This window comes from Micromesistius poutassou, assembly GCF_964030765.1.
Source record: "Micromesistius poutassou genome assembly, chromosome: 14".
In the NCBI taxonomy this organism is placed as follows: Eukaryota; Metazoa; Chordata; class Actinopteri; order Gadiformes; family Gadidae; genus Micromesistius; species Micromesistius poutassou.
In genome coordinates this window covers 1,361,808-1,383,225 of record NC_140284.1, presented here as the reverse complement: position 1 = coordinate 1,383,225, position 21,418 = coordinate 1,361,808, and the positions used below count along the sequence as shown (strand labels likewise).

General features: G+C 45.7%; 1 protein-coding gene and 1 long non-coding RNA gene across 2 annotated transcripts in view; one reads left to right on the top strand and one right to left on the bottom strand.

Moving 5' to 3' along the window:
• Positions 1-21,418, top strand: part of LOC311358732 (tomoregulin-2-like) — a gene marked incomplete at its 5' end in the record, with an annotated part of 207,854 nt that overhangs the window by 90,518 nt on the left and 95,918 nt on the right. The gene's annotated exons all lie outside the window — the stretch shown is intronic.
• LOC311358299 lies at positions 11,775-17,176 on the bottom strand. The gene is made up of 3 exons (XR_014638012.1): positions 17,048-17,176; positions 15,527-15,687; positions 11,775-11,899 (listed from the first exon to the last, which is right to left on the bottom strand). It is a non-coding gene; the product is annotated as an uncharacterized lncRNA (long non-coding RNA).

Here is a 21,418-nt window from a genome sequence, read left to right as displayed (position 1 = left end):
CATTTACAAATTGACTCATTTTGCAGACACTTTTTTCCAAAGCAACACACGCATGCGTGTGTGTGTGTGTGTGTGTGTGTGTGTGTGTGTGAGAGTTCAGATTCAAAGTTAGGTTGCACAGCACACGGGAAGGGGATCAAACCCAGAAGCCTTTGGCTGTGTGTGGAGTGGACACTCTTGCCACGACAACACTATCTCTCCCCATATATTGCTATTCCAAAAGTCCCCGGATCGCATTTCTCTCGACTGGCTTAAGGCTGTCGACAAAGAGCCAGGCGTCCCTGTGTTTACCTGACCTCTGATCAAACAACAGACCATTAGCCGGCTTGAAGGTGCAGATAACGTGCTTTGGTGCGCCCTCCAGAGATCAATCCGGTCTGGACTTGTAAATTGTCATTGTCATTTCCGGCGCTGTGGAGAGAGCGTGCCCGTTACTGTGAGCATTTTGGATTATCCGCCTCAAAATCTCCACTTAAAAATCCTCCCTCGGCGGCTGCCAGTGAATAAATGAGGTTGTTTGTTACATTCGGCGGTGGCTGTCACGCTCCCCGCGCGCCAGAGCAGATACCCGCTCTATCATCACCACACTTAGACCTCATTACACCCTCACATATTCACACTTCACGTATCCTACATTAAAATCGACTCTGCTATGAACTCCTAAACCTGTCGATGAACTCCTCAACTCTATTTGGGAATGAAGACACGCAAGTACTGTGGGAGCATAGCAGCGCTACCTAGCTTATTAATAGCTAACTGTATCTAATAGGTAGATGGAGGGGGGGGGGTGGGCGTTAAGTGTTTAATTAGGCATGTGATGACTTATTATTTATTCAATCATGAGATGAGATTGCAAATGTAGGAAGCTAATAACTAGTCAATCATGTGTCTAAATTAATGAATGAGGAGAGAGCTGTGATCAAAAGATGTGCTCTAAAAGTGGCAGCGGTCGGCCTGCCACTCTTTAGCCTTCACTCTTCAAACGCTTTTCGTTAGCCATTAAGAGAAAACCAAGGTTAAGGCACAACTTTGTGTCTCATTTTCTGAGGGAAACTCATGAATATCTGTAACTACCACGATGTGTGGAAACTCTCCACATTCTGAGTTACTTACAATTCGATATTTAACTATAGCATAAACATCAACAATCTCGAATAGAGTTAAGCCTGGGTATTATTTAGCATTTTACACAATTATAAGTTCCAGTACGACGGCAACATTGGCTCATAAGTTCCCTACTCTCATTTAAAAACGACGTATGTGAGGGAAACGCGCTTGGGTTGAGCTCCACATCACTTCAGAGGGCGGCTGGGGAACAATACCCCCCCGAGAGACGGGGGGGGGGCGGCCACGGAGAGCTTTGAAGTCGAAAGTTTGGCGTTAATGAACGGAGAGCAGCGGAGACGGGGAGCCGGCCGTGAGTTCCGGGAGGCAGAGGCCAAAAGTTTGGGTGTCATTAGTCAGAACAGCAGGCCGGTGATACCAAGCAAGCCAATAGAAGAAATAGAATATAATAGGTGTGCTGTTGTCCACCTGGGGGTAAACATGTCCTCTGCTTTCGACCCACGTCTCGCAGCAGCGGTCCTCCGCGGCCGAGCGCCCCGGGGACCAGCTCCAGGTGCGCTGCGTGTGCCCTGGTCAAGGGCACGCGGTTGACCTAACATGTGTGTGTTGTGGTGTGAGGGGAAGCCGGGTAGAACATGCCCACTCCAAACAGGAAGGTCCCAGGTGGCTTTGACTCCGTGACCTCGTAACCCCTGACACCACGTGCCCTTTCTGGAACGACTGCTGTTCACACGTACACATCCATACATACCCACTACGGTGGGCGTGTGTACAGCAGTATATGAAGGGTACATGCTTATGTCCATACCCTTAACTATACCTTCATATATATATACTGTATATATATAATAGAAATCCTGTACATCAAGCAAAGCCAAACTGAGTCTCAGTGGTCCTGATACAAGAAAGAAGAGAAGAAAGTTTACTTTCCTTCACCCCGTTTCCAGAAATAAACGTGACCTTCTCCGAATGACAAACACATTGTAATGTTGGCCTGTTTACTGAGCATGTGTGATTGTAGTGATTAACACCAAGCTCACACTGGCAGAGCTTCCCGCAACTTCCCCTAATAGCCTGAACACAATATTATTCATCTGTAAAGTTTAAAAATGTATGTTTGCTCAAGTATTCCAAAAATATATATACATAGCATTAAACTACTGCATTGTATGGACTGTTAGTGATAAACAGTCATACTGCTGACATAACACATATGAAATTATCCAAGACTTGTTTCTAATGATCAAATTTCACAGGCCATAAAAACATGTGCAACGTTCTATCCAGACCATGTGTTTCACAAACAGCACATGTTTATAGATCGATATATTGTTCATTTCCAATCAAACCAAATTTTGGAATTTAATCAACAACAGATGGTGCATCCATTTTGCGTATTTCTCAGCAAAGTTGCCAAGAGTTAATCACTCAAAAACATATCAGATGACTCAGGGAAAGCTAAGTACCAAGTCCACGTCAAGCTGTCACTTCTTATTCCCCAGCATGATCACCAGTGGTACTCCATCCCACGATGAGTCATACAAGAAGCTGGCCGCCGCACCAGAAGCTGGCCGCGTCAAAGGCCCCGGGCGTCTGGAACTCGTCATGCTTTGATGTGAACGCGGTGGTTCTCTGCATAACCTCTGGGATCCCGGAGGTACATCAATCGTTTACTCCTGCTAATTGAAACTTCCCTTTCATTAGTTTTTGGAAACAATTAGACAAGCCTAATTTGTGTTGCTGAAATGATATCCTTCACATACACACACACACACACACAACACACATTAATAAACATGGATGGCACCACAAATGTTAAGGTTATTCACCAATCACCAGTAAGACACTTTATTTTTTTTAACTTTACTCTCAATAGTTGTTGAAGTTGAGAGCATTCGATTGTCCCTGTGGGAGTGTGATATCTGACTCATTCTTTTGAATTCACACCACCGCCCTACACTTCAGATCAAGATGGGCCATCACAAGTCCATTGCCAAACCAAAAAACAACACTTTTTTTTTAATCAACATTTGGCTTATTGAATAGTGTTGTCTTTATACCGAGAAGACAAGGATTGCCATGTCTGTGGCAGCTCCAAAAGCCCTGATGGTTTATGTGGAAGCGTGGCACCATATCCGTTACCTTATTCTGTACAGTCTTTGTACAATTGACTTTGGGTTCGTAGTAAGATTCATTGATGGAGGCGTGGCTAACCAGATGTCAATCAAGCGTTCCATTGACACTCCAACACAGCCCTGATCAGCAAAAATATCTTGGTTTTTTTTACATTTTTATTTACATATTATACATTTTATTTACAAACGTTTATTCCTACTCAAATTTTTGTACATGCAAAATAAGGCAATCAAGTAGTACATCACATGCATTTCTAAAAAGTTGCGATGGTGGTCAGCGGCGTTGAAGGTGAACCGACCTCCTGGGCCCAGCATAACAAGCGCTGTCCTGTTTGTTGTTATTCTGGGGCGGGGCTGCTGGCTCCATTGGCACCACATTGGAGTTCACGAGGAGCCGTGGTATTTCAGCATAAAAGGCGCTATGACGTTTACATTTCTCAACTGATTTAAGAGAGACTTTTTTATGTCAGGGTTTATGATTTATGTGGAGTAAGAAACTATAAAAAATAACAATAATAAATTTAAAATGTATAAATTACGATTTGATATGATGTAATGATAAACCACTCATTGAAATCAGTTGAGAAATCTAAACCTAATTGTGCATTTTATCCAGAACTGTGTAAACATGGGTTCCCCCTTTAATTTGTTTACAGGCTAGTCTTGGTCTCTCAAATATGGCGACGACGTTATCGCAGCAACGGGTGGCAGTAGTCAATGAGGCGTCTTTGTTTACATCTCTATGGCAGGCTCCGCTGTAAACGCCTCTTCCATTACGTTTCAATGAGTCGACCGGTGTGTTGGATCAACGTCAATAAGCAGGCAGCCGATAAGAGGTTACACATGCAACAGCGTGTGTTTAACCTATAGAGAGAGTCATCTATGTAAATCAGTGTTGAACCTATAGAGAGAGTCATCTATGTAAATCAATGTACAGGACGTTAAGTGGTTTTCGCTGAGGACTCAGAAGACAGAAAACCCACAAAAAAATGTATTATTTTGATTGTTCTCAAAAGGTTGAGAGCAATCAAAATCTACAATCAAAATTGGAGAAACAACACGTATTTTTCTACAAACTCATTGATTCCTCTCCTCCTTCAGACTAAGGTTCAGATGTTTTATCACGGCTAGCGTCTCTAAACAGCACAGCAGGGTGCTGCCGAGAACTCTGTGGTGCTCTGCATGACATCCCTCTGTATATAAAGGTTAAATGAAAAAAGTAATTAAAATCTGTCTTTTCCCTTGAGTACCACTCCTTGGGGCTTGCAGATACCAACTCAATATCAAATATATATATAGATATGGATAACATTAAATCAATTATAATAAAGGCAGCCCTCAGGGTAGGCTACTAGGTAACCAGCAATTACTACTTAGCTCAGGTATGCAGCCTGTGCTGACGCACACAGATGGAGAGGGCTCATGATCGCCGCTCAATAACTCATTTCTTTCCAGGGACTCGTGGGCCATGCAAGCGTCTCCATCATCCCTGAGCTCCCAGACGGTGGAATGCACAACAAACTGCTTTCACTTGGACCAGGTCCGCGGTAGGCTGGTCACTGCGGCAGATATACGCACTACTTCATGTCTGCACTCTCTCTTCCTAGGTTCCCCTGAGGGGCTGACTTCAATCTTTTATTTAATAATAGTTACTTTTAAACGTCATATTTTTTTTATAGTGGGTTAATAACTTTGTTTACAATGCTTCGCATGCCCAAAGATACAAATCAATTCACAGACATTGCCAACTGTGGCACGACATTGAATTTCAGCTCATGGGTGCACAATATAATCATTCATATTCTCGTTTTGTATTTTCATGCTGGTTCGTACTCAATGAAGCTACGTGATTTACTTCTCAATCCGTCAGAAGTGAAGGGTAGGGGGTCACGGGAGGGGATGAGGAGAGAGGCACCGGAGTCAGGACTCTTTTATTTATTTGTAGATTTTGGAACAGATGGGGATGTAACTGGTAGACAAGACGAGATCCAAACGTATTCCAACTTACTAGCAGAACGGCCAGTGCTCAGTGTTGGCTTTAATAGCAGGTGACTATTTCAGTACCAGGCTACTCCATCATAATAAGCAATAGTGATCATAATTATGACCACAGTTTAAACAGCTGAAAAACACAGTCGGTAAAGGTAAGGTTACACAGGAAGTATTCTACTAATGCGCTTTCATGAACGGCTCTCTGAACTGTCCTGAGGACTGAGAAGGGATCCTCCCACCTTATATGTCTGCAAACTCACTTGACCAAACCCCACAGGCATTTATCTATATCAATTATTTTGTGACTAATGTAAATCAAATGCTGTGTGCTTCTCTCCTACACACATGACCATGTGTACCTAGCACATGGTTCCTAAGAGCTAATGCAAAGTATCAGCGACGAGTGACTCAAGCCATCAACAAAGCCAGAGGCTGGGTGAATAATAGAGGTGGAAGCAGCGTCAGTGGCGCCATCCTGTTTGCATGTTCACACATCTCCTTGGCAGAATGTTTGTCTCTCTCTCTCTCTCTCTCTCTCTCTCTCTCTCTCTCTCTCTCTCTCTCTCTCTCTGGCATGGAGTCACATCACTCTTGTCCTCTCGTCTCAGAGTCACGGTTTTGCGCGATATGAGTCACGCTGATCATCGTCATCGCTCTGTGGGAAGTTTTCCTTCCCACCCATCACGGGAGTCTGCTGCCAGATAACAGGTCACGTTGACTCGCTTCGTGTTTGTACTTTGCTTTAATAAAGTGAATATTTTTGATACAGCGGTACCAACCCGCCGGTGGAGACAGAAGTGTTCCTCTGTACGCTGTGGTTAGAGTTAAACTCAGAGGCAGCGCTGGAAGCGGCCGGTGGCCTTGGGACTGCGTTGCCGATGGTTAAGCCGATAGGCGAGTCGGCGAGCGAATAGAACTGATCTATGAAGTGAAGGCTCACACACAAACAAAATGACTAGAAAAGGGCTCCCTAAATGTTATGCGGTGAAATAAGCAACACAGTCTCATGTACAAAAAGTGTCCTTATTGTTCATCAATACACTAGTCCCCTTTTTCAAAAGCACACTAACCGTAAAGTGAAACAGACGTCAGTCACATGGGAATTTTCATATTTAATTGTGGCCATCCTGCTACGATACATTTTCGGGTCGCGACCCACAGCGTGGAAAACAACTGTAGTTCTGGAGTTCTGGTCGTCTTATAAGCGGCGGCTGGGTGCTCTGAAACGCAGCCCCTCGCTGGAGGCGCGAGGGACGGGCCCGGCGGCAAGACGGGACCCACCCCGGGCGCTCCCAGCTGGCCAGATGTTCCCCTGCTTCCTGCAGACGACTGTGAGCGCTGCTCCGCTGGGGGGCTGAGGGGGATACACCGCCGGCTCGTTTTAGCTCAACCCCCCCGGCGTCATTACCAGTCCACAGCATTAGGCTTCTCCCAGAGCGTCGTTTATCTCACAAAGCCCCCCTGATACACTCACTCCAGCCCCATTCCAGCAGGCCTCTCATTCTTCTTTATTTGTCCCAGATGAACACAGTGACACACGTCTTTGTACAAAAAGTGTACTTTGGGTACACACAAAAGTGCTTTGTAGTAATGTTTACAAGGGGTGCTCACCTGAATGACGGTGTAGGTGTGCGTGTGTGTTTGTTGCGAGTGCATGTGCGTGTTTGTGAGTACGTGTGTGCGCTTTTGTGCCTTTTGTGCAGGTTCTATTTCGCGGCTTTGTCCCGTGACCTACGGGGTTTGTATGTCTTTAAAAATAATACTTACATAATCGCGACAGCGACCATGAGAAGGACGAGCGCATAATGGAAATGAAAGGGCCGTTCTTTGTTAAGGTAGGGTCACATCAGATCACATCCCAAAGACGCTTCAGACATTGTTATGACATCTACGCTCTTTCCACGCGCGCATTCAGCCGTACGCTCCGAGGACATCCACGTCCTCCAGGGAAAAGGGTTGGGGGGGGGGGGGGGGGGGGTGGAGGGGGATCATCCTATTAACGCTGGCCCCTGTGCTGTCTAGGGACAACTGGCCCCCAGGGGGGCGCAGTCTCTATATTTATTGTTCCGAGCCACCAATTGCAGCTCTGAACCTATTATCCCTTTACCTTCCTCAGCACTGCATTGTTCCCCGTCTGCGGGCTAGCCTGATGAGCCTCGCAGCGCCGCCGCGGCCAAGTGGCCTCACTTGGAAGCCTTTGTGATTCCTCCACAGGAGAGGGCAGGTACGGCAGGCTGGAGGGGCCACCTTGAAACACGATTCAACGGCTTGTTTGATTGTGATAAGGGGGGTTGAGCTAAAGCATCTTTCACCAAACCGGATATGTGTGTGTGTGTGTGTGTGTGTGTGTGTGTGTGTGTGTGTGTGTGTGTGTGTGTGTGTGTGTGTAAGTGGAAAACAGAATGTTACAGATCCTATTACAGAACATTTGCATATCAAAGCCATGCACGCTTTGATATCATTATGGCGTTTGAAGTGGGCAACCGTGGAGGGATTATTTGATAAGCAAATGGTGGGGACTTTGAATCTGATGTCAGGTATTCTGGATCTTTCCTTGGTCTTAAACGCTGGTCGGGAGAAGATTTGCATGACAATAAGCAAAAGCCTCAAACAGACTAATTTACATTCCAGCAGCAGAAGCCAAATTTAGAGGGTTATCAAACAGGCAGCATCTCTATAAACTCTCTTAAGATATTTGCAGTGCTCAGTGGGAACACGGGAGGTTTAAAAGATGTGATGCCATTGTGTTATATATATAAAACAACTCCTCTTTAGGGATCAAATGTTGTTCCGTAAAGCGTACGCGTTGCAATTGGTTCATGGAGGTAATGGCATGTGTCTTAAACATAACCTTGGAATCGTGGTTCACTCAGGAACTGGTCAACCTCTGTGCTCTTCTAGTTAGCCTGTTGGGTTTGGCAGTGTGTGGTGGCAGTTTGGCAGAGCGGGGCTGCCGCAGTTCTACAGCAGGAAGCCAAAAGTGCAACAGATTTGTTTTAATTTCCTTGACTTTGCAAGCTTTCAGCTTTTTTTTTTTTTTTGGAAGTTTTGACATTAAAACTTTGAACGAACACGCTCAAGGCTGAATTCTTGGAAGCAGCAAAGCCAAGGTACAGCTCCTATCTCCCTGACTCTGCATTTTAAAGGAAAATAGCTGTAGCTGATCTTCTGTAGCTGAGCGCCCATGTTTAGCTGCTAAACAGGAGTAGATTTATATGTTCATGTAACTGCAAATATCTTGAAAGGCATGAATCACCGTCTTCCTCCTTTTGTACAGGACATCTTGTTGTCGTTATGCTTTTGTCAAACGCATTCAGGACTTATCGGGTTTCCCTGCAAACAGAAATATGTAATGTTTACATTTGCCATACAAAAGCTTTCAAATATCAGTATTTTTTATCCTATTCCAGAATTCAAAAATCAGCTTTAAGAAATTTAGTCACACAATCGTTTATATTTTTGCATCCAAATGAAGTCCTCCAGTAATGTGAATCCTCCAGTAATGTGAATCCTCCAGACATGAGTGTGTTGCTGACTTCTACCCACTGGAGTCACGTCCCGTTCCCGGGGGCGACACCTTGTTGTGTGTCAGAAAGCACTCATAACAAACGGCCCTGGAATGGCCCGGTGGAGATTGATCGCGGATGTGCCTCACAGTCACAAGTGTTGCTATGTTGCTAGTACCTGCAGGGCCGGCCATGCTAATTATCAATCATGTACCTCTGTCTCACCAAAAGCTTTATTTAGGAGCCTCCAGACCGGGTTGAATCATGATCTTGGCTGCAAAATTTGGCAAGGACACCTTTGGGCTTACGGCCAGCAAAGATAAGAAAGGGAATAATTGGAGTAGTTAAGGTTGGGTGTAAAGGTGAGTGGGATTCCACTTGTTGCTTAACACCTAGTGAAAGGTGCTGCAGAGGTGCTGATGTGTTCCTGACAGATTTGTGTTACTTTGCCATTTGTGTTTACTTTGTGTTACTTTTACATGTTAAACGATATCAACTCAGAAAGAAAAGCAGACAAAAGCATCTCCCTGGAGCAGAAGTACACAGGGCTTAGGAAAAGCCAATAAATCTTAAGTGTGTTCTGAGAGAAGCTTTTCATAGTTTGATTTCTTTTTAATTAATCACGACACACTATTATTACATCCTTCATTTGCACATGCAAGTGTCTACATGCAGGTCGTGTAAATGTGCCAGTGGCGCAGGGAGACGCGTTCCCATAGAGTGCCCTGGGTGGTTTGTATTTCCCAGAAACATACGAGAGACAAAAGCCCCGTCAATTAAATGTTATTGTTAAAATCAGCTTTCGTGAGAAACTATGCTCAAAGCTATTGACGTTAGCATAATTTCATTAAATCGGGCTGGTTGTGGAATTCAACCCAAAGCCTCAGGGACAGGCTGGTTTTAGATACAGCATAGGGACGGTATGTTTTACAGTTGTCATTTATAATTTGCATTAATATCATCAATCCCATGGGAATACATTAACTTCACTGAAAATACGGTATGATTTTCAGATCAAGCCAATAAAGAGAAACACTTTATAGACTTTGAACATTTAAAACAATTCAACATCAATTCTATGGAAGGCATTGAAACGATTTTAATTAAGAAACATATTACTATAAACCTCAGAACGGGGAACAAATCTGTTATATTAATCAGTGTGGGAAATATTTATTTAGTTGATGAATGTGAAAGTGGAAAAATAGCTAGTGTAAACACACCATTACAGGTAACATTAACTTTGATTCAATAAACATTCCAGGGATGCTCACAAATCCTATAATCTTTCACAAGAACTTTAAAGCAACATCAAGGGCATGCCTGAACATACATCTATATATAATTGTAATAGTTTTACACTGTGCTCGCTGCGACTCTAACCCCTGTGACGGCGGGCTGAGCGGGGCCTGGACGAGAAACGGCAGAGTGGGCGTTCCTGGAAATAAACCTCGGGGCCTTCATTCTCCCACGGCTCCTCTGAGTAATTTAAGCCAGACAGAAATCCATAAAAGCGACAGTTGAGGAGCTGATGAAAAGTTATGTCTCCACCTGCATCACCGAAGCCTGCCGACGAGCGCCAGGACCTCGCCATCTGTCTCACGGATTCTTTAAAAACACCACAACTCCTGATCGGGAGAGGAGGCGGGAGGCAGAGGGAGGGGTGGAGTTGATAGTGTTATCACATTCAAGGATACATAACAGAATCAATAGCACAATATTATTACAGTGATTATGATATCTGAAACCCCACACCGCGGCTAGGATTTAGCATTCAAATAGAATAGCGCAGTCACTGCTGTTGCTCTAAAGCTCTATCGATTGGCTTGGAGACGTCGCACACACACACACACACACAGACCCCAGCAAACACACACACACACACACACACACACACAAATACATTTTTATCCAACATGATTGATTTAAAGGTGCTGTATATTCAATTTGAGTGTAATTTGTTAGAAATGCCATAGCCGGCGGTCAGCTGTTAGTGAACGCGCTGTGAGAATATCAGTTTAATGTTGACTGTGCCTGCCGCTGTGTGAGCCCTTTCAGATGTAAGCTCGCTCCCGGATCATTTCTGACCAATCAGGGCATCTCATTCGGTCAGGTCAGTCAGGTGCTAAATGCGTCACATCTCATTGGTGGAGAAATGAGAGGGCTACAGTGACCACAGAGAGGGGACATCATTTTGGTGTGGGCGTGTCCACCTAGATGAGTGACGGATAGATGAGCAACGTTTTCTACGGTCCACTGGGTAGGCTGGTGGACTGACCTATCAGCACACATCTAGGTGGACACGCCCACTTGTGATGTCACAAGAGGCAGCTTTTCAAAACAGCTTGTAACGGCTAATCACACTCACACCTGGTGGTGTAATATGGCACCTTTAAGTATGTCATTATTAAGTCTTGTTATTTGTCCTTAAACAAAAGGTTACTGCATCTCAGAAAATGGAACACCATTGATATACAACTTGTGTGAACTTGATTACTCACTTGTGATCCAAGTGACTTCCAGGTGTTGAATGCTAAAACAATTGAACCAGCAGGGTTTAATGAGCGAGGTGTTTCCATGTAGGAGCATGTCGTCAACCGACATTCATGCCACTCTGATATATGGCTTACCACCCTGGGGGACACTTGACAAGTCTGAAAATGTTGTTCTTCCTTAACTAACCTCTCTTTTGTCTCTCACTTCCTCCAGCTCAGTTGTTCCTCTCTCTTGCTCTATCTCGCTCACTAATCGCTCCTATGCTCTTCTGTGTTTCGCTTTTTCTCTCTCTCGCTCTCATTTTCTCATCTCACTTTCCCTTCTCTTCCCCACTATCTCCGCTTATCCTCTCTCACTGTCTCTCTGTCTCTGCCTCTCTCTCAGTATTAAGACATATAATATAGAGCGTATGCAGTCAACATATCTCTCTTATCTCTCTGTAGCTCCACATAATCCTGTGTGTCTGTGTGGGTACATGCTTCAGTGTGTTTCCCACGGCCGAGGAGGCAAGGAAGCTCTGGATCGCGGTGAGCCAGTTAGCAGGAAAGTCAGCGATTGGGTGATTGTGGAAGCAGGGCCTGGCTGATTGGTTCACGGCGGTCATGTGAGGGTCACAACAGAACATGTGGGGTGAGGCTCCTTAGTCACGCCTGACGGAAACTCTGCAGCTGTGGGACAGGAGGTCATCCAGATGTTGGTTCCAAGCTGTTTTCAGAGGGGAGTGGTAGATTAGAAGGTATTTGATTAGAGACGGTGACTCTGGTGTTATATATATATATCATATAGTGTGTATATATATATTTAGTATATGCTACACGTGAACTCTCCTAAGATGGCGCAATTTGATTGGTTCGCTATCTCGGGATATTGGGCAATATCCCATGATTGAGATCTCAAACTCTGGATATAATTTTCATCGCAAAATGTCCCACTTTGCAAGTGTTTCAGATCTAATAAAAAACGAATAAATCCCGGCAAAAAGTGTTTGTTTATTTTTGGAGTGTTCACGTGTAGTATATCCTATATACTACCAAACTATTATTCACCTCTGGCTCCGTGGATAGTGGGGGATAGTCGCCATGACTATCTGTGTTGTACTGCAAATTTGATAAATGGACAGATACAGCTTACTATAGAACATAGAAGTGGAGAGAGAGGGAGAGAGAGAGTCTATTTACACGAAATACCTTTTTTTACCATATACCAGATACCTATACCAGATAACCTTGTGTCTGTTGGGAGACCAATGGGGGATGAGGACAACATAATGTTCCATGCTGCGGCAGTTATGAAGGTTTCTCAATATCTGATAATACGTTTCGTTTGTCAATTCAACTCCCGCTCTCCAAAACAGGTCCTTCCCTCTAACAATATTTTGTGGCAATCAATTGAAAAGATGGAGTCAGCAATGTGCATGAAATTCACCATGGAAAATAAGAAATTGATTTGATGTTTTTGTGTGCTTATAAATAGAACGTTCCAAATGAAAACTCATGAAAAACGATGCCTTCTGCTATCACTGGGCAAAACGGTCCTTTAAAAATACCTCTGGTGTAACACGAAGCTGGCCTCTGACGTAATTAGAATAACAGGGCTATTTTCTGTCGCCAAAAACTCCCTTGATTTTCCGAAATGTTCTCATCTTTCATTCCTCGGGTTTATCTAATTTGAAAGAGGATCAATGTTTAATTCAATCTTTTAACCACTTCTTTTATCCTAAAAGAGTGAAGAAGGATTTACATGGTGTGTTAAAAGCATTAAGATGCAGAAACAAGGCATAAGTGTGATGGCTTTGTCCCCTGATGTCAAAGGAGAGAATGTTCTTGTTTTTTGTTTCCAAGGTGTCTGTGTGTGTCTGTGTGTGTGTGTGTGTGTGTGTCTGTGTGTGTCTGTGTGTGTGTGTGTGTGTCTGGAGGGTGGGAGGTGGGGGGGGGGAGGGGGTGTCAGTTGATCTCAGCAGGGGGTCGGGCCTAGAGGGCTGCTTCTTTCTTTTTTCACAATCCAGATCGTTCTGTCTTGCCTCTCAGGTGCTGAGTAGGGGGTAATGTGGAATAGAAGGTTGCAAAAAAATAACAACCCCCCTATGTTAGCTCGCTGAGCGGCCCCTGATTCGTGCTCTCCCAGTTTCCCCACGTAGCTTCTCAAGGCTGTTGGTGTTTCGCCTGTCATGCTTCTCTGCTTGTTGAGTGTAAATCTTTATCTGTTGGGTATTTTACAGTCAAAAAGCACTCACACGCCTGTCAATGCCACAGCTGACATACCTCTCTTACCGCCAGACAGGTAAAATGGTTTTCCTTGATACAGTTGGCTTTTTAATGCAGCGGGTGTGAATAACTCCACACCTCCGTGTGTAGAAGGCAGGCGAGGTCAAAGTGTCTGCTTTTAAGGTTCTGATTCACCTCAAGGGATTTCTGTTATCATATTGAAAAACACACACGACACATAGGCCGTCCTCCTCATGAAAACGAATCAATCATAATCATCAATGAATCAATCACACAGTATAAACGACATCGATCAGTCCACAGACATCGTCCACCTGGACGTCTCTTCCGGTCCAGGGGTCCAGGGTAAAGAAGGGGGCCCCGTCCTCTGCCTCTCTTGGCCCTCGGACTGCCTCCTACTGCGCTCTATCAGCAGATCCTGGTGCTCTGGACCCCCCCTTCTGAATCCATCCCCCCCCCACCAAAGACGAGTCAACACGGCGGTGGAGCTCTGAGATCACTCCCATCCATCATCTAAACCCCGCTGACGGCCGCCGCTCTCCTGGCGTCCGCCGCCTCACCCCCCACCCGTCACCCGCCGTCCACCGCCGCCTCACCCCCCACCCGTCACCCGCTGCCCACCGCCGCCTCACCCCCCACCCGTCACCCGCCGCCCGCCGCCGCCTCACCCCCCACCCGTCACCCGCCGTCCACCCCCGCCTCACCCCCCACCCGTCACCCGCCGTCCCCGCAGGACCGGGCGTGTTCCCGGTACCCTGACCTTCGCCATCCGTCTCTGAAGCTCTGAAGCTGAAGCTGAAGTCGTCCGTCCGTCCGTCCGTCCGTCCGCCTGCCTGTCCGTCCGTCCATCGTCCGTCCGTCCGTCCGTCCGTCCGTCCATCCATCCATCCGTCCGTCCGTCCGTCCCCACCACCCACCCTTTTTTCTTGCTTCTCCACCCAACATCTATTGACACACTTTTACATTATTCCTCTTGCTTCCTCCATTTTCTTTTTTTTTTTTACCATAAAGGAAGACAGATAGAGAGACATACAGACAGAGAGAGTTATACAGACAGAATGAGAGAGAGAGAGAGAGAGAGAGAGAGAGAGAGAGAGAGAGAGAGAGAGAGAGAGAGAGAGAGAGAGAGGCATACACAGAGGGAGCCATCCTCCTCTTACCAAGAGATAATTGCAAATTGAGGTGGTTGGGTAAACAGCCCCGCTAGGTGAGACGATGATAGTTTTGTTAGATGAAATAAAGCCGGCATCAGTGTCAGCCAGTTGGAGGTGCGCTGCCTCTACTTCAATAAAGAGCTGGCCGAGAGCACCATGCGCAGAGCAGCCATGCCTGCTCATTTCTCAATCTTTCTATTATTATTATTATTATTATTATTATGGTTCTTGAAGTCACCCTTGCGGTTATCACTATGGAAGCCTCCGAAGGTCCACTAAGGGCACCTTTCTCAAAGCGTTTAACGTCTTCTAAATAAGGTTTGTGGTGGTTTTAGTGTAGGCCGGGGATGGTGGCACAGGCAGAGGGGTAGCAGCTGAAATTATGTGCAGGGGGAGACGGCAATATATTTAGCCATCTGTTTGAGATTCAGCAAAGGTCTGTTCTCACTCGGCATAATTGAGAGAGAATTATCAATGGAATTCCAGAAACACCTTTCAGAACAAATTGCGCAATGCCATTGTACAGTAGAAAGGAAAGAAAAACAAAAAGGAAGTAATACATGTGTTTAAACACCAGGTGATGAAAAGTTAATTAATGCAGCGAGTCTCATCAAGAAAACAATAGGACCCAAAGTGGGGAGAATTACCTGAAAAAGAATTCTGACAGAAACGCAATATGTGAAGTCTGTCCGCACGGAGCAGAGCAGGAATGAAAACGCCAAACATTTACTCTTGGATTGCTGTAACAAAATGTCCTCGCGCATCGATGGGAACAATCAAACAGAGAGACAGTGAGACAGACACACACATTTGACTGATTAGTTTCCATATATTTGTCGTCTGTGGCCTCAGACAAAACCTGAACTTTGAACTTTCAAGCAGCATGTCTTCTTTGGGTAGAAAAAAAAAAAAAAAGGGGCACCCAAATAAAAAGGCCTCATGCGTGCATGTACCTTTAGAAAGTTATTTAGAGGGTACATGCATCATCTGCTCCGACGGCGCCCAGGGCAGGCGCTGAAACCAGGTCTTCAGGTCTCCACGGCAACGGGGCGACAATTCCAACAGCAGCGCACAAAGCGTACCTCGTCCATCCCGCCGCGCCGCGGAAGGATCGCTGGATGAATGGATGAATTATTGTTACGGTTGTGTGAGGTTCCAAAGACTTAACTTTACTGAAATGTCAGAGCAATTTAATTTATAACAGCCATCTAATAAACCCATCTGAACCAGATTGTGGCATCGTCTTCTCCCACTCTCTTATGCCACAGTGTGCGTCAGTGACGGTGGAATGACACGCTTATTAGCAAGCATTATAAGACATTCTCCTATTCATTAGCCACATGTCACACTATCATTCTACATGTAAAGCCTCCAAAGGGGGGGGACACGCAAACAACTAAGCCTGGTTCTCCATGTGTCTCGATTTGTCTTCACCGCAAGACTTCTCTCCCCACGGACCACGTTGGAAACATTTTCCAGTTAAATGATAACTTATGAGGAGTTTGTGGTGTGACTAATTCCATCTCACAGTGAGCAATGTACCACGTTGAGATAGACGCTCCGCAGCCTCTGACACATAACACAGTGATCAAAATTAAGTGTCTATTGTACAATCGCACGGTTTCGCCCAAATTCAAAATCTGTGACACGAACACAGAGCGGCATCGGCGTGCGCGGCGGGGCCCTGCAATGAATCCTGGGCGCTATTACCGCACAGCCTGTCACTCAGAGCCACGTCAAAGGAGTCGGGAACATTCCCCTCGTGTGGGCCCGCTCCTTTCAACCGTCGGCAGCATTTGTTACACCAGGAAGATCCAAGTTTTATTTTGCGATGTCCCGATGTCTTGTTCTGTTTCGCCTCGCAGCATGTGGGGTGAAGGAGTACGTTTCAGCAGTGCGTGATGTTCTTCTTCTTCTTCTTAGTAGCGGAAAGCACAATGTTCTCCCGATGAATGTTCACATTAACACACCCAGCACTTGGCTCAATGGAGGATTGTAGGATTTCTACAGCACAGCTTTGTCTGTTTTTTTATAGGCTATAGTTACAAAGTCAACTTCCCCCCCCCGATTGCAAAAGTGTCGCAGAGATGAATTTAAAGAGTGTATGATGCAGTTACCCCATACCACTGTGCCAAATGAATTCACACTCTGCTACTGACATCTCTTTTATAAGTGAAAGATTTATAACATAACAGAACGTGTCTGTCCAGAGTTGTGAAGCGCTTTGGCACCTCTTCAAACGATACGACCCTATATGGGTTTAAAGGAGGCTGAAACCAGGAGATACATTCAGGGGGAAAAGTTAGCAAGTAGGCAAGCACTGCAGTTAGGCATTTAGTTATTAAGTCACGTAGTCGGTAAGTAGGAAAGTAAGCAGTTATCTAAGTAGTTCAGTAAGTTGGTCAGTTAGTCAGTTCAATAAAAGTCCTATGCACTTACTTACCTATTGAACTACTTACTAACTTTTGACTTACTAAGTAAGTGCAGGGATCAGACTGAACAATTTCAGCCCGATTCCCACAAGATGTTGCCGTGGCCAACGATCCTTCAGGGTCTCCGGCGATTATGAACATTCTTGATGTCATACTCGTGTAGCGTGACACGGTCAACAACCTTCTCATCTGACATGTTGCCCATCGGGAGAGAAAAAATGTATAGTCTGAACTCGGCCTTAGACATACTGTTTGACTTAGCTGACATACAAATGGTGGGCTTCTCTCTGCCAAAGTACAAAGTCTTACATTTCAGTACTGTTTGTGTATGCAACCCATTTGTGAGGCACTGGTGGAAACCTTATGAAGTCCTCTGCGCCAAGGTCTCTCAAATCAACCATCGTTTATGTTTGTCTCTCACTCGCAATATCGCCAAATATCATGCTGCCAACTGATGCATCGCTTTAGGTTGTTCCTTGGAAAATACATTTTCCTGAAACCTTTTGATTTAGCACAACTTAGCCGGATAACGGTTCTCTCTCTGGCCAGAGAGTGCAAGGTTTTCAGCCACCGGTGAATCTCTGCTTCTCGAGGGGTCCGGCGCTTAGCATGGTTTTGCTCCGTCAGTCGTGTGGCCACAAGAGATGGAGCTAGAGCCTCCAGGCTAGACTCCACAGAATTAATGTAAGCCCCGTCCACCTGCCTCTTCCTAAATGGACCGCTGCAGTTTGACATAGCCCACAGCTGGGATAACACCTTCTCTCCAGTTACCCACCAAGGGGACCTCAATGACGGCCAAAGAAAACAGTCTATTCTCCCCGTGGTTTGTCCTTTTAGCCGTTTCCCCTCTAAGTACTTCTCAATCAACTTCAATGACAGTGAAGTCATTAAAACGCCTCAAAGCAAAACTACAATGCTTAACATATACAGTCGGGGATAGATAGCAGGCAGAAAGAGAGGAGACGAAAGAGAAACAAGGATTGGAAGATGAGTTGTGCAACGAGCTGCTTTCGTTTTGTGGGTTGTCCAGATATGGCTCTTGTCTTTCTGACTGCGGAGCTGCTAGTGAAAGGATGTGAGAGGGAGATGTATTGGCCGCTGCAGGGCGGAGGACAGGGCTGCGTTCAGACAGAGAGCAGAGAGAGCTGTCAGGCCAGCCGAGGGAGGCCTGATTACTACAATACAGCCACAGCTGAGACTCTGCAGGACGGGGGGGGGGGGGGGGGGGGCACGCTCGGCCCCCTCTCAGGCACACAGACAACAGAAGATGGTAGAAGATACACAGGGTACACACATACCTACACGCACACACACACGTATATACACACACACAGTCATAAAGATACAACTACGATGAAATTATATAACAGAAAAATACATACATGCTATCTACATACTTCCTTTGATACTCCTTGTACAGAGTTTGCTGTAACACTAATAGCATAACATGGTTGTGTGAGAGAGAGAGAGAGAGAGAGAGAGAGAGAGAGAGAGAGAGAGAGAGAGAGAGAGAGAGAGAATGGCCCAGTGATCTCCAGGGAGCTCAACAGACCTGAAGAGTCAAACTTTTTGGCATAAAATTAATCCACAGGCGTGTCAGTCAATACCGTTCACACCATTTGGTTTTCACAAATGGAGAATTCAGTGAAGCAGCCGTGAGGAGAGAGAGAGAGCGAGAGGGAGGTGCAGAAGGCCTCGTCCGGGCTGAATGGAACGGAGAAGGACAGGATGATCCACAGCCGAGCCGCCACGCGTCAGAGGGGATCTTAGAAATGTTGAAATGACACCGTCACCGTGTCGTCGCACAAACTCTCCTGCCGCACACTAGTTCACTACCGTCCCAAGGTTCACATTTGCTCTGGTTTTCATTGAGTTTTATTTGTTTGGTTTAGAGTTGGAACACTGAAGATGAAGGACAAATGAAGGACATATTATTGATACAGAACCCTTAAGCACAAAGAGTGCATTATATAAGAAGGACCACAGTTTAAAGACATTTCAAATGTGATACAATCATTTTTCCTAAACATAAAAGTATAAGTGGATATACTTATATATATATATATATATATATATATATATATATATATATATATAAGTATAAGGGAAATAAGGGAAATAAAATAAATAAGTCAGCAATGAAGGCACAGAAGAAAATGTGAGTGAAACATAACCCACTCATCAACTGGACACTGCAGCAGCAGCATTCAGTCCTAATAACACGGTCTGCCGTTTCACAACAGGAAAAACATCCTAGCAGCAGCATGAGAACGCAGCCCCCTGAAGAAGAATGCCTTTTTGTGCCCACGGTGGACGGCTTCCCGGGGTATTCATTACTAGTCCGGACTCTGGGCTGATATCACGCAGGTACATTGAAAAGGGATATTGCAGCTTAGCTCCCGGGTCTTTCAAGGGGAGGCTAGAGGAGGGGGGGGGGGGGGGAGGACCCCAACAAACCGCTGAGTTGTTGGTTTCTCTCTCGTTCTCTGGAAATAAATTGCAGAAAGATAATCCCAAAGAAATAAAATGGGTGCAGTGGCACTGCTCTGCTTCTTTAAACAAATCAAAACAGACAGAGAACCGGAGGAGAGCTCTCGTCATCAGCTGGAGGTCCAATCCTTGAGTTTATTAGTAGAGAAGCTGCAGGTAGGTGTAGTGTAGAAAGATAATTATTCATGCAGTGTCAGTCCTGGATTACCATTAAGCACATAGGGTTAAGATTAATATTAGTGCATAGGAGTATATTGTGTTCAACTCCCATCCAAGAGGTTCTGGGTCCAAACCCCCATGTCTACCTATAAGCATCTGTGGCCAATCTGTCACACCCCTACCTGCTCCCTAATGGCACGTTGCTCTGGACCAGAGGACCAAAGCTACAGGACAAAAGGTTCAATGTTGTCAAATAAACGTCATTTACAAAACCGTTGATAGTACGATATAGCGATACATATACATATACATACATTATATATACATATACACATATATATATATACATACACACATATACTGTGTGTACACATGCATAAATTCATACACAAAGGTAGGGTTTGCTGAAGTAATTTTACAGACCATTGACATTTCTCCTAGCCTATTCACGTTGTATGTTTGGTTCAGGAAAATACACCCCAGTGTGTGCATAGACACACACCAACAAACATGCTCTCACACACACACACACACACACACACACACACACACACACACACACACACACACACACACACACACACACACACGCACACACACACACACACACACACACACACACACACCTCTCCCCATCCTTACTGTGGCTCAGTGCTCCCTTGTTGCTCACACGGCCAGAACCCAATTATGCCTCACAAGCAAATTAGCCGCCATTAGAGCGCTACCAGCACGCATCACAGGAAGTGTTTTGGGTGACGGGGGGCTTTACCTCCCCCACCCTCACCCTCACCCCACCCTCACCCTCACCCCACCTCTCGCAAAAACAACACTTAGCCTGGCCACTAATGGACACTAATGCACCGCGCCGATCATCTTCACACCTTTTCTTTTCACCTCTCCTTCCAAGATATACCAGCGACCATTTTGGAGTAGACTCCCCCACCCGACTGTCGTTCCTCCCCTGCGCTCGCCGGCCGTATCCTCACCCATGTGGGACTCATCTGGAGCCATTAGAGGGGGAGGGGGAGCGAGAGGGAGCGGGAGAGAGTCCTAAAACAAAGAGCGAGAGGGAGAGGGAGAGAGTGGTGGAGATAGAGAGAGAGGGAGAGAGTGGTGGAGATAGAGAGAGAGGGAGAGGGAGAGAGTGGTGGAGATAGAGGGAGAGGGAGAGAGTGGTGGAGATAGAGAGAGAGGGAGAGGGAGAGAGTGGTGGAGAGAGAGGGAGAGGGAGAGAGTGGTGGAGATAGAGAGAGAGGGAGAGAGTGGTGGAGATAGAGAGAGAGGGAGAGGGAGAGAGTGGTGGAGAGAGAGGGAGAGGGAGAGAGTGGTGGAGATAGAGGGGAGATGGGGATAGAGCGAGGGAGGAAGAGACTTTTAGGGAGGAGAGGTTTTAGGAGATATTACACATATTAAATCAAGTATTAGCTTGTCCTTTCTCTGATACACCCCCTCCCACACACACGCACACACGCACGCCGCACACACACACACGCATGCACACACACACACACACACACACACACACACACACACACACACACACACACACACACACACACACACACACACACACACACACACACACACACACACACACACACACACACACACACACAGGCCCCCATGCGAAAGCAGATGATCCAGAACCAGCTCTGACCCTCAGAAACCAGACTCCCTCAGTCTAGCTCATATTCAGGTCATCTTTTAATTTATTGCCACAGGCCTCAGGGCTGAGAATGAAAAAAATGTTTTGCCTGCTCTTTT